This window comes from Schistocerca cancellata, chromosome 8, assembly GCF_023864275.1.
Source record: "Schistocerca cancellata isolate TAMUIC-IGC-003103 chromosome 8, iqSchCanc2.1, whole genome shotgun sequence".
Lineage (NCBI taxonomy): Eukaryota > Metazoa > Arthropoda > Insecta > Orthoptera > Acrididae > Schistocerca > Schistocerca cancellata.
In genome coordinates this window covers 448,032,223-448,047,044 of record NC_064633.1, presented here as the reverse complement: position 1 = coordinate 448,047,044, position 14,822 = coordinate 448,032,223, and positions in this window count along the sequence as shown.

Below are 14,822 nucleotides of genomic sequence, written 5' to 3'. Positions count from 1 at the left end.
TCAAAGAAGAAATAAATTGAAACATCATGCTTGATGCGGCAGTTTTATTGTATCATCAGCAAAAATGCAGTAAGCGGTAAGCTTTTTCTCTTTCATTATTTTGAGAACAGTGTAAGCGATAGCAAGTTTCGCTAAAGTTTAAATTATCTTTAATATTTCTTACGAGCCAGTAAGTGTTCTCTTTCTCATATACTAGATATTTTCTTCGAAGGAGGGGTGATGTGGCCCCACTCAGAGGGTTACCATTTTCTTTCCGGTTCGAAGTGATGAACCCATGTTTCATCGCCTGTGAGGATGTTCGAAAAAAAAAAAAAGAAGATTACTATAAACCTCATAAAGCGCAAGCAGTTCCGCACAGATACCCCTTCATTGTTCTTTATGGTTTTTTCTTAGGAGGCGAGGAACCCATCGGTCATACGTTTTTGAGTATCCCAAGTGGCGGACGAGTATGTCTGCACTACCAGCAGACACTTCCAGTTGACCAGCGAGGAGTCTGTAGGTCTCCTCGAATGAGAGTGTCCGCACGTTCCAGGAGTTACAGCTGTGTGCAGCCACTCGCACGTGTGAGATAGGACAGCTTTGCGCCACCTTGTTGCGATGATGACAGACGTCTCGCCCGCCGACTCACCGTGCTTTTGTTCACTGCCAGGTCTCCGTAGACATTCCGCAAGCGCCTGCGAATATATGCGATGCTGTGGTTTTCAACAGAGAGAACCTGAATGACCGCTCTCTGCTTCGAACGCACCTCCGTTTCAGACGCCATTTTCAAGAGTATGTATAACGCCGTCACCTATCGGAACTTCAAGGAACTATAGGAAACTGAAGCGAAAATATTCCAGGACGTCCCAAAATAAATTCCGTATTTTTTTCAAACGAAATTGGCAGAAAAAAGTGTTGTATTACTTACTGAACACTCCTCGTATGCAGTTTATAACTGTAATACTTGTCTTGTTTTATTGAACCCATACCTCATCATGAGTAGATTACGTCATAATTTTAAATTTTTATTTGTATGAAGTATTAAATTATTGTTTCCCCTGACATCCATTAGATAGGCAACCTGTAACTCTGTTTGGGTTCCGTGTCCCGTGTTAGTCGCTTAGTATTACAGATATTAAGAAAATAAAAATCCTCTTCAGTTGCCAATAATAAATAAGAAATTAATGGCAAGTGAAGCGGATTCTCTCATTCTTTTCTTTTTTGTTTTATGAATATGTTTCTCAGTTTCGGATGTTCGCCTAGTCAAATATTTTATAGATATTAAAGCTACTTTAATTGTCTGTTGTGTACATGCGTGTGAAAGCTAACTATGACACTGATATTGTTCTAGTAAAGCAATGTAGATAAAACTCCATTAAAATGTCACCATAGCCCAGAGAAGTGTCAGGCAGTTACGTTCCCACATTGCTTATGGTACTGTAAAAACTGAGGTGTTAAAGCCAAACTGTAAATGCAGTAATTGTTACCCACTCTGCTATTTGCAGAATAACAACCGTTTAATATTGACAGCTGTAAATATGGACCGTTTACCGAGCTAACAGCAACGGTGTTGACTACAAACGGGTGCACTGTATTTCGCGTCAACCAGTTAAGGCAGTCGGACAGAGGTACCGCCTAAAACATATCACTGTATTCAATCCTGTTTTGTACTTAAAGTGACGTCATTGGAGAATACATCCCGATTATTAGACTGTTAGTGAGATGTCGTATATCTAATGTATGTCCGAAACTCAACGTCATAAATGGATTTTCAAAATCACGAAAATTATAACATTTGTCTGACCTAACTTTATCGTTAGGTCATGGCAATGCTGTTGTTTATTGCCGTAGAAATAATGTCACTCGTCAAGGAGTGGGGCATTGCAGATGTCGACAGAGCAAGCCGTAGATCTCGCCTTCACGTGACTAGCTATAGTCACGTTCCAGCTCAAAGCAGTGACTGTTGTCTCGTACCACAAACATGGGAAGTAATGATGATAACGTCGTTAAATTAAGAGAGAGAGAGATGCCGAGATGCGCAATCAAACAGTAGGAAAGCAACAGTTAGTCTCGGAAAATTTGATCTTTGACCTTAGGGTTCCCAAAATGCAGGATCAGGCCAAATACATCACATTATAACGCCCACCATTCTCCTACGCCACGTCCCTAAACCATACCCCTCGCCCACCCTTCCCCTCACCCTCTCCACCTCATCATACTTGTCATTTGACATCGGAACACGTGAGGCAATATCGACCCTATGACTTATCTTACAAGATAGATTAACGAAAGGCAAACCTACGTTTCTAGCGTTTGTAGACTTAGAGAAAACTTTTGACAATGTTGACTGGATTACCATCTTTGAAATTCTGAAGGTGACAGGGGTAAAATACAGGCAGCTAAAGGCTATTTACAATTTGTACCGAAACCAGGTGGCAGTTATAAGAGTCGAGGGACATGAAAGGGAAGCAGTAGCTGGGAAGGGAATGAGGCAGTGTTATAGCCTCTCCCCGATGTTATTCAATCTGTATATTGAGCAAGCAGTAAAGGAAACAAAAGAAAATTCGGAGTAGGTATTAAAATCCATGGAGAAGAAATAAAAACTTTGAGGTTTGCCGATGACATTGTAATTCTGTCAGAGACAGCAAAGGACTTGGAAGAGCAATTGAACGGAATGGACAGTGTCTTAAAAGGAGGATATGAGACGAACAGTAACAAAAGCATAACGAGGATAACGGAATGTAGTCGAATTAAGTCGGGTGATGCTGAAGGAATTAGATTAGGTAATGAGACACTTAAAGTAGTAAAGGAGTTTTGCTATTTGGGGAGCGAAATAACTGATGATGGTCGAAGCAGAGAGGATATAAAATGTAGACTGGCAATGGCAAGGAAAGCGTTTATGAAGAAGAGAAATTTGTTAACATCGAGTGTAGACTTAAGTGTCAGGAAGTCTTTTCTGAAAGTATTTGTATGGAGCGTAGCCATGTATGGAAGTGAAACGTGGGCGATAAATAGTTTAGACAAGAAGAGAATAGAAGCTTTCGAAATGTGGTGCTACAGAAGAATGCTGAAGATGAGAGGGGTAGATCACATAAGTTATGTGGAGGTATTGAATAGAACTGGGGAGAAGAGAAATTTGTGGCACAACTTGACTAGAAGAAGGGATCGGTTGGTCGGACATGTTCTGAGGCATCAAGGGATCACCAATTTAGTATTGGAGGGCAGCGTGAAGGATAAAAATCGTAGAGGGAGAGCAAGAGATGAATACACTAAGCAGATTCAGAAAGATGTAGGTTGCAGTAGGTACTGGGAGATGAAGAAGCTTGCACAGGATAGAGTAACATGGAGAGCTGCATCGAACCAGTTTCAGGACTGAAGACCACAACAACAACAACAACAACAATGATGATGGTTGTGGGTGCAATACGTTAAGGTGCAAAAATTTAGAAAAATGAAAATAGCAGTCATGACGGACAGTTATACTTGATACGTAATACCCGCCTCAGGCTGTCTGTGGTAAGAAGGACAGTGCCAAAGGGAGATCGTACATCATTCCAATTGTGAGCGTTCTTTTTCTTTTAACAAAACAAACTGAGTTAGATTTATCAATCATCTGCTGGAAAAACTGCTCCAGTGTTATTGAGTACGAAGAAACAGAATAATTTAAAATCATACAACTGCTCCAGATTGGTGATTAACAGCAAACATATCAAATTCACCGATTAAAACTGTAGTAGCACAATGAAAGAACTAAAAATTCTTTCTCAACAAATTTTAAAATTCACAATTCAAAATAGAAGAACGCCCCAAAATAAGCATCATGTAAGAGAATTGGTATACCACCGGACAGTGAAGGAGCGTAAGACTCGCAAGAGAAATAACCAGACAAAATTGATGTTAAATATTGAGTACTGATTGGTACAAATGGTCTATGAGAAACTTCATGAAATTAACAGACCTTAAATCTCCTAGTGTTTCGCCAGTTCCAAAACCAACAGCCCATATAAGGAGTAGGATTAATGACCGTTCATTTGGACGTTGCACGCTTGCAGAAACACATTTAAGTAAGTATTGTATTGTATGTTAAACGGTTCAGATGGCTCTGAGCACTATGCGACTTAACTTCTGAGGTCATCAGTCGCCTAGAACTTAGAACTTAGCGGTCGCTCGGTTCCAGACTGTTGCGCCCAGAACCGCACGGCCACTCCGGCCGGCTATTGTATGGTAACTGGGGGCCTAGAAACGACGGAGGGGCTCCGTACCCGCTGCAGCCGCAGTGGTCCGCAACCCCACGACGACTACCGCAGTCCACTTCACCCCTCCACCGCCCCATACCGAACCCAGGGTTACTGTGCGGACTGGTCCCCGGTGGACCTCCCCTCAGGGAACATCTCACACCAGACGAGTGTAACCTCTATGGTAGAGTAATGGTGGTGTACGCGTACGTGGAGAACTTGTTCGCGCAGCAATCGCCGATAGCTGAGGCGGAATAAGGGGAACCAACCCGCATTCGCCGAGGCAGATGGAAAATCGCCTAAAAACCATCCCCAGACTGCCCGGCGCACCGGACCTCGACACAAGTTCGCCGGGCGGATTCGTGCCGGGGACCAGGCGCTCCCTCCCGCTCCGGATAGCCATCCGTTAGACCGCACGGCTAACCGGGCAGCCTTTAAGTAAGTAAGTCTAATAATTACTGAACTGGCAATTAGCCAGTTAACACTCCTACGATAAAATGACCAGAATTAAAGAAATTAAAAGGAGAGCTGCAGTAGGCGCGCAGTGATTAAAACACAGATAAATACATCGGCATGCTGTCCAACTCTGTATTGGCAAGGCGTAGTGGTGCAGGACCACGTGCACCCCGCTGGCACTTGAGTATAGCGCGGACTTGGCTCAGTTATCGGGCGCTGCACCTGCAACATCAACCAGGCTGATTTCACCCAAGCTCCACCAAATGAAACATATATGGTAGCCTAATTAACAGATAAATAACTAATTTACTATAGGAATTAGTCCAGGCCCCCACTATAGATCGAATGCCGCCGCACGACCGTCAAAATTACAGCAACAAGAAATACAAAGTAAATAAGTTTTCATTGAGTTAACAGAATCAGAATAATGAAACTCTAAGCTCAGTTCCTAATACTGTTACCAAGCAGAAAATTCGACTGCCAACCACAAATTGTGGCAAACTCGTGCCACGTGGGTGACGGGTAAGCATGTAACTGCCACGTGGAACGGTGCACTAAACCACAAGCAAACCCGTTCGGTTTGCTAACGAAACCCTGACTAATAGCAGATGGAACATAACCTTTTGAATAACATTGCAGCCACTTACAAGATAGTAGTAAGGATAGCAAAAATAAAGTGCTGACTGAGAGACAGCATAAATGGAAATGCCGTATGGCTAGGGCCTCCCGTCGGGTAGACTGAAAGGTCTCTGTTGGATTCCTTTCGTGTTAATTTCTTAAATCTGTTGTCATTTACGGCATAAATTCCTCTTCTAAATTTACTGTGGCGTTTCTAACTATCTGGGAGGAGACTGAGTAGTGGAACGTGTTACTTTTACGCATAAACAAGAACGATCTGTCACACTACTACACATTAAAACACAGTTTATATGTAATTCATGTCACACAGTTTCATACGGAACCTACATCCGCTTTCTTTTATATACTGTATATGATAAGATACTGTCATCCCCCATCCCTTCTGTGTGAGAGGATGAATGAGCAAATGTATTTCTAGTTGCATGCTTGAGGGTAGCAGACAAGCCTGTCTGCTAGAGAACAGTAGGACCAACGTCGGAACAGGTAGCTACGCTTTCTAAAAGCAGAGAGGTTTCTATCCTTAGTATGGTCCTGTCTGTCCCTTGTCATGTTGGTATAGGAAGCTGCCCCTCTGGCCACTTCCGTTTGTATTTGTGAGCCACCCTCAAGGAGGGACCAGGTCAGTCTGTCCGTGGCGAGCGTCTGAAGTGGTAAGATCTCCGGCTAAGCGCGTGTCTGCTAAGTCCGTAGGACAATGGATTTCTTAAGTTCAGCCTAAATGAAAATTTAATCATCTTTATTTCAGGTTTAGCTCTAAAATATCTAATGTTATCTTAAATTGCAGCGCAGTGTAATTCTCGTGTGAGGTTCAGAATATATTCCGGTAGTTGCTTTGTCACTACTTTGTGAGTAAAGTGGAACCACGTGTTGATCAGTAACTCTAACTAAGTTCATCAATCTTAAATGCGAATGTGAGTGAGATTATGACGTCTCGTCTTGACAATATTTTTCAATATAGCAACTTTTCTTTATGTTCAACCCACGTGGGGTGTACTTTGTGAGACCACTACGACGAGCTTATATAATTGTTTGACCCATCAGGTTAATAGTAAGACGTTAGTAACCAGTTCGAGGTTTTTCTTTTGTAAATTGCTTTTCGATCTAATTTATTTTAATTATCAAAATTATTGTGGAGTTACATGCTTTGTATAAACCAAGTTGACCACGTGAAGCATGTGGTGTAATCATCAAAGTAGCCCTCAGCTATTCTTTTCGGGAAGATTTCACAGAGAGTTAGTATGAATTTAGTATAACAGTGTGTGGTAATTACATGACGGACAGGATTGTGCTACGAACGTAACTTCTTTGGGTGAAAATTGAATCGGTTGGTTGTGGTTAATTTCGTCTTGCATATGTATCAACGTTCTTCGTGTGTTATTTTATGAATGCAGTGTTGTATGCAGTCTCCCAATCTTGGCTCCATATTTGATGTGTTCCGTAAGATTACAAACTCACATTTTCCACAATCCTAAATAAGGCACCAGTTTATTTATGAATCAAATTTAATATGCTGAAATTTCAATGATCAATGTTAAAATAAATTTCCAAATATAAACTGATTTATTTCTTTTTATTTAAATTCTCTTTTTTATATATACACTCCTGGAAATTGAAATAAGAACACCGTGAATTCATTGTCCCAGGAAGCGGAAACTTTATTGACACATTCCTGGGGTCAGATACATCACATGATCACACTGACAGAACCACAGGCACATAGACACAGGCAACAGAGCATGCACAATGTCGGCACTAGTACAGTGTATATCCACCTTTCGCAGCAATGCAGGCTGCTATTCTCCCATGGAGACGATCGTAGAGATGCTGGATGTAGTCCTGTGGAACAGCTTGCCATGCCATTTCCACCTGGCGCCTCAGTTGGACCAGCGTTCGTGCTGGACGTGCAGACCGCGTGAGACGACGCTTCATCCAGTCCCAAACATGCTCAATGGGGGACAGATCCGGAGATCTTGCTGGCCAGGGTAGTTGACTTACACCTTCTAGAGCACGTTGGGTGGCACGGGATACATGCGGACGTGCATTGTCCTGTTGGAACAGCAAGTTCCCTTGCCGGTCTAGGAATGGTAGAACGATGGGTTCGATGACGGTTTGGATGTACCGTGCACTATTCAGTGTCCCCTCGACGATCACCAGTGGTGTACGGCCAGTGTAGGAGATCGCTCCCTACACCATGATGCCGGGTATTGGCCCTGTGTGCCTCGGTCGTATGCAGTCCTGATTGTGGCGCTCACCTGCACGGCGCCAAACACGCATACGACCATCATTGGCACCAAGGCAGAAGCGACTCTCATCGCTGAAGACGACACGTCTCCATTCGTCCCTCCATTCACGCCTGTCGCGACACCACTGGAGGCGGGCTGCACGATGTTGGGGCGTGAGCGGAAGACGGCCTAACGGTGTGCGGGACCGTAGCCCAGCTTCATGGAGACGGTTGCGAATGGTCCTCGCCGATACCCCAGGAGCAACAGTGTCCCTAATTTGCTGGGAAGTGGCGGTGCGGTCCCCTACGGCACTGCGTAGGATCCTACGGTCTTGGCGTGCATCCGTGCGTCGCTGCGGTCCGGTCCCAGGTCGACGGGCACGTGTACCTTCCGCCGACCACTGGCGACAACATCGATGTACTGTGGAGACCTCACGCCCCACGTGTTGAGCAATTCGGCGGTACGTCCACCCGGCCTCCCGCATGCCCACTATACGCCCTCGCTCAAAGTCCGTCAACTGCACATACGGTTCACGTCCACGCTGTCGCGGCATGCTACCAGTGTTAAAGACTGCGATGGAGCTCCGTATGCCACGGCAAACTGGCTGACACTGACGGCGGCGGTGCACAAATGCTGCGCAGCTAGCGCCATTCGACGGCCAACACCGCGGTTCCTGGTGTGTCCGCTGTGCCGTGAGTGTGATCATTGCTTGTACAGCCCTCTCGCAGTGTCCGGAGCAAGTATGGTGGGTCTGACACACCGGTGTCAATGTGTTCTTTTTTCCATTTCCAGGAGTGTATATATATATCACCGGTTGTCGTATGACTATTAAAAGATTATAATTAATGTTAGTCTGGTTGGGAATTTGGTAAGCTAGACTGGATACCTGGTGAAACAGTTGAGCAGTAATGCAAGGTTAACTTCCCCAGACAGCTCACAGCTTTTAACCAGCTTTTAATGTCAATCAGTTCCGCTTACACCACAAAATAAAGCAACAACATTACAAGACCGTTCATCTGGTGCAAGTCTTTCGAGTTGACGACTTGCGTATCGATGGGGATGAAATGATGATGATAGGGACAACACAGCACCCAGTCCCTGAGCGGAAAAAATCTTCGACCCACCCGGGAACCGAATCCGGGCCACTAGGTATGATATTCGTAAGCCTGACCACTCATCTGCCAGGGTCGGACTGAGACACAGTTAATAATTAAGATTAAGAGGCTCCACCCTTAAAACAATTAAAAATACACAAACACAGTAGTATAAACACCCAAAAAGACAATAGATGAAATTATGCGTTCCAGTAATAATACAAGCGGGACGTGGCACATTAAATGAACCCACTTCAATACCCGACGCCTTATAGCAGCCAACTAGGAAGCTCGGACCGAACTTAGGAAATGACACTCAGATTGGAGCATTAAATAAGAAAACAGATACAGTAGTTTTATAGGAATACACACGTAGCTTTCCTGCCTCGAGACAGAAGCGGGATCAGTAATCGGAAGTCTCCTATGGAACCGGATGTGAACCTCGAACAATCAACAAAAAAAAACTACCGAACTTAACAGTCACAAACAAAGCCGAATCGGAAGCTCAGCAGACGTATCCGTACAACGATCCAGCAAGGACAGCGTGGAGCCGACACACAACTTCAACACAGCGGCGGTCCGCCGTCCGTCTCTGTAAAGGGTCGGTCGCTGAAGCACGTAACACGCTCCTTCCCTCTGTACGTGCCCCACACGACGCATATTCGCAGCCGGCCGCAGCCGAGGTAAAGAAAGAAAAGGCCGTGTGGCTAGGGCCTCCTGTCGGCTAGACCTTTCGTCAGGTGCAAGTCTTTCGAGGTGACGCCACTAGCTGCTTATATTTTATCACCCACCGTCTAATTTCTTATGGTGGGTCGTATGTTGCCACTTTGCCGCTGTGGCTGGGTCCGGGGTCCGGAGTGACTGAAAGTAACACCACCCCGGCTCCCGTCCCCACTCACACCGTTGCCCGTGTCCCGCCACGTGGAGGCGGGCTCTATTTGTTTAGATCCATTTGATATCTTTTTTTTGTGTGCAGCATTAGAAAAACTTATAACTAATACAAAATCAAGTAAGATATTAATAAACAAAACGAAATTAAATATTTAGAAAGAAGGAAGGAAGAGAACTGAATAGAGAACGGATAGGTATAATATTGCCCGTCACCTGGTTGTGGGCGGCGGCCCAGGTCTTGGAATGACCCTCAAGACGCTGGCCGTCGCTCACCATGCCTTTAATATCTACCATCCTAAAAACTAACTTAACTAGAAGAGATTAGAGTACGTTAAAGCTAGAAACTAAGACTAAGACCTCCATGTCCAGCCTGCTAAACTATTTACGATATACAATAGAGAGGTAACTGATTTAGTGCTTGTCTCAAAGTTGCTAATGAAAGGGTACTTGTGGTAAAAGTAATAAGGTAATGACGCTAACGGTTTGTGTTGAGCCTACAAGGCTCCTAGTAGAGTACATCAGGCGCAAGCACCTCCCGGCCCCGCCGACAACACGACCTGAACGGTGGTTTTCTCCGATCTACCATAGGTATCCGTAGGGTTGGGCTCAAAAGAGAGGAACCACAATTAAGATCCTTCCATCCAGGACGTGCGCCGCCTCTTGCCAGGGGGCGTAGGTCCCTTAAAGAGGTGCCTAACTTTAAGCTTCAGATCAGAAGTTATTAGTGTAGTGGAGGTTGAGGTATAGGCTATGTAGATTGGTTGTACAAACAGTTCACGCTGAGCCAATGAGACTTACAGTGATACGTGGTGTGGCAGTTGGCACCTTCCGGCCCCGCCAGCAACACAGCCTGAACGGTGGTTTTCCCCGATCTCCCATAGGTATCCGTCGGGTTGGGCTCAAAAGAGAGGGACCACAATTAAGACCCTTCCATCCAGACTGTGCGCTGCCTCTTAACGGAAGGCGTAGGTCCCTTGAAGAGGTACCCAGCTTTAAGTTCTTATTAGACATGGAGATGCTGTTAACTATTTACATATAAGGTGCAATCTGTTTTTAGGATTGTGTGTGACTTGTGCACCTCTTGTCGGTTGTTCCACTCTGTTCTTTGAATTTGAATTGGTTGACACTATGGATCACCCGCGCTGGACGCTTCAATATCTGTGTTGGTGCCCTGGTCTGTATCTGTTTCTTCTTCATCACTCGTGGTGCTAATCATATCAGTGTCCCCCTGGGCATCGTGACGTCTGTTTGGACCGACTTGCCTTCGGTAGGGTCTGTTGCGCAAGTATTCTATTTGTTGGATCTTCGAGATTTCGTCCGTTAGTTTGTTGAGTTCAGTCCACCTTTCCGGGTCGCACAACATCCAGTCCCTGAGCGGAGAAAATCTCCGACCCAGCCGGGAATCGAACCTGCGCCGTTAGGTATGACATTCCGTCGCGCTGACGTCTTTTTTTTTACATTTCTGTTATTTAGTTTCCAATCCATTCGAACAGCAAAAAAAAGTCAGAAGAGCTAATAGGATGGTTTAATGGTAATTTAATTACAAAATAGAAATCATAGAGATAAAAGTGCCTCTGTTAGCACATAAAAGGGAAAACAGTCAGTGGTACCGCACAAAGTTATCATGACTGGTAAAAATCTGACCTGATTGACTGAACAGTATGCTTTAAACTTATATTTATATATAATGCAACAGTTCTACAAGGTACAATTTAAACATATACAAATGATTTTTAGTGTAACAAAAATATTAGAAAAAAATATAACACATTGTTTTTTTTTTGTCGATGCATGAGAACGTGGATAAGGGTGTTGCATCATGTGACGGGTAGGCATGGCACACCCCAACTTTGAGGGGGGTCAGGGAAGACGCTGCGGAGATAACCGGCAGAAATTTTCCGGTAAGATGGTTTTCGTGTGAGGGTGCTATGCGCGGTCACAACTTTGTGCCAGAAGTCGAGGACTGTATGCGGACCACTCTGAAAGAGATATTCTAAAGCCTGTCCTCGAAACCAGATGAGTTTATGGTGCTTAGCAAGAGGGTAGTGAAATTTCTGGGGCAATAACAAGAAATCGGGGTCACCGTCGTTGGCGGGGCACGGAGGTGAAAGCCCACGATTCGTTGAATGAGGAGCCAAACGTTTCGTTTTAGGGGGCACGTAAGACGGTTCTCGTCGGTGTCTTCGAGCTAACAGTCAGGGTAGAGTGCGGAGATGGCCAGTCCTATGTGATAAAGTCGACTATTAGTCGGGAATCTGCCATAGACTAAAACATACCAGGTTGCAGACACAGGCCACGGTAAAAAGGGTGCATGCACATACCCCTAAACCATTCGCCAGGTAATGTCAGGGTCGGCCCGAACGTAGCTGAGTTCTATGAAACAATTGGCGACATGGTGCAATAATGGAGAAATAGGTGCCACATTGATCGGTGGATCGAGAGAAGCTGGTCGGAGGATATCTAACAAGGGAACCTCCACATCGCACCCCCCTCAGATTTAGTTATAAGTTGGCACAGGGGATAGGCCTTGAAAAACTGAACACAGATCACTCGAGAAAACTGGAAGAAGTTGTGTGGAACTATGAAAAAAATAAGCAAAATATACAAACTAAGTAGTCCACGCACAACATAGGCAACATCAAGGAAAGCATTAGCTCCGGAGCGCTGTGATCCCGTGGTTAGCGTGAGCAGCTGCGGAACGAGAGGTCCTTGGTTCAAGTCTTCCCTCGAGTGAAAAATTTACTTTCTTTATTTTCGCAAAGTTATGATCTGTCCGTTCGTTCACTGACATCTCTGTTCACTGTAATAAGTTTAGTGTCTGTGTTTTGCCACCGCACCGCAAAACCGTGCGATTAGTAGACGAAAGGACGTGCCTCTCCAATGGGAACCGAAAACATTTGATCGCAAGGTCATAGGTCGACCGATTCCTCCACAGGAAAGCACGTCTGATATATAATATACTACACTGGTAACGGCATGTGCGTCACATGACAGGGACTTGTACACTTGGCGAATGAGTAAAAAGATTCTTCTACCTTGCCCGATTTAGGTTTTCTTGTGGATGTGATAATCACTCCCAAAAAAGTGATGAAAGCATAAGAGTTTGTCACATAAACTGCAACAAATGAATGCAACAGTTTCACAGTCGCGCAGTTTTCCGTGTGCTCTGTAAAAACATATGTTTTGAACGTTTGTTTAGGTGTAGCGTCCCCATACTACGGCGCAGTTACCTCGCATCGGACGGACGGACGGACAGATAACAATTGTCTGAAAATAAAAAAATTAACTTTTCACTCGAGGGAAGACTTAAACCAAGGACCTCTCGTTCCGCAGCTGCTCACGCTAACCACGGGACCACGGCGCTCCTGAGCTCACATTCTCCTTGATGTTGCCTATCTTGCTCACGGACTACTCAGTTTGCATATTTTGCTTATTTTTTTCATAGTTCCACACAACTTCTTCCTGTTTTCTCGATTGATCTGTGTTCAGTTTTTCAAGGCCTATCCACTGTGCCAACTTATATCTAAATCTGAGGGGGGTGCGATGGGGAGGTTCCCTTGTAAGTAGTATAATGGTATGGTATGTTAACCGGGGACCTAGAAACGACGAAGAGGCTCCGTCACCGCCGCAGCCCTAGTGGTCCACAACCCCACGACGATTACTGCAGTCCACTGTGCGGTTCGGCCTCCGGTGGTGCTGATAATGCTTTCTTACAGGAGACTGTTCCCTTGTAAGAGACTGCGTGTTCAGGACGGGACCGGCCCCTGCCAGTGCCGCAACATAGTGTCGACAAAGACTTCAGAAGATCGTGAACGTACGTTGACGAATCCGAGGCCACCTTTTGCAGGAGGCAGTGTTAGAGTGTTGTAGCGGACTTTGCTACTCAGCTATCAGGGGCAGGCAGCCGAGGTAGTAATGGTTCGCAATCCAGGAATTCGGTTGAGTGTCTCCTCCTGGTGTCGCAGCTACGCTCAGAGTCATTGGCTGTTAACTGCCGAACTTGTACCAGCCACCAACTGCCGGCACACTACCGCCTCACCACTAGGTTCCAGCTCGGCCGCCTCACCTCGAGCGAACTTCATCATCTTCCCGGTCTTACTGTCACTGCGACCCCCAACGATCTCCACGCTAACCACGCTCTCCTAAGACAAAGATGTTCTACCAGAGACCAAGGTACGACTTACCGATCGCGGGACGGTTCAATATTGACTAGTGACAATGGTCATGATCTCGTGCAGTGGTTTTATGTCATTTGTGGTTGTTCAGTGATGCAGCTCTCCATGCTACTCTCTCCTGTGTAAGCTTCTTCATATCCCAGTACCTACTGCAATCTACATCCTTCTGAATCTGTTTAGTGCTTTCGTTTCTTGGTCTCCCTCTACGATTTCTACGCTCCACGCTGTCCTTGATGCCTCAGAATATGTCCTACCAACCGATCCCTTCTTCTAGTCAAGTTGTGCCACAAACGTCTTTTCTCCCCAATCCTATTCAATACTTCCTCATTAGTTATATGATCTACCCCTCTCATCTTCAGCATTCTTCTGTAGCATCACATTTCGAAAGCTTCTATTCTCTTCTTGTCTAAACTATTTATCGTCCACATTTCACTTCCATACATGGCTACATTCCATACAAATACTTTCAGAAACGACTTCCTGGCACTTAAATCTATACTCGATGTTAACAAATTTCTCTTCTTCAGAAACGCTTCCCTTGCCATTGCCACATCCTTTCTACTTCGACCATCATCAGTTAATTGCTCCCTAAATAGCAAAACTCATTTACTACTTTAAGCGTCAAATTTCCTAATCTAATTCCCGCAGCATCACCCGATTTAATTCGACTACATTCCATTATCCTTGTTTTGCTTTTGTTGATGTTCATCTTATATCCTCCTTTCAAGACACTGTCCATTCCGTTCAACTGCTCTTCCAGGTCCTTAGCTGTTTCTGACAGAATTACAATGTCATCGGCGAACCTCAAAGTTTTTATTTCCTCTCCATGGATTTTAATTCCTACTCCGAATATTTCTTTTATTTCCTGTACTGCTTGTTCAATATACAGATTGAATAACATCGGGGAGAGGCTACAACCATGCCTCACTCCCTTCCCAGCCACTGCTTCCGTTTCATGCCCCTCGACTCTTATAACTGCCATCTGGGTTTTGTACAAATTGTAAATAGCGTTTCGCTCCCTGTATTTGACTCCTGCCACCTTCAGAATTTGAGAGAGAGTATTCCAGTCAACATTTTCAAAAGCTTTCTCTAAGTTTACAAATGCTAGAAACGTAGGTTTGCCTTTCCTTA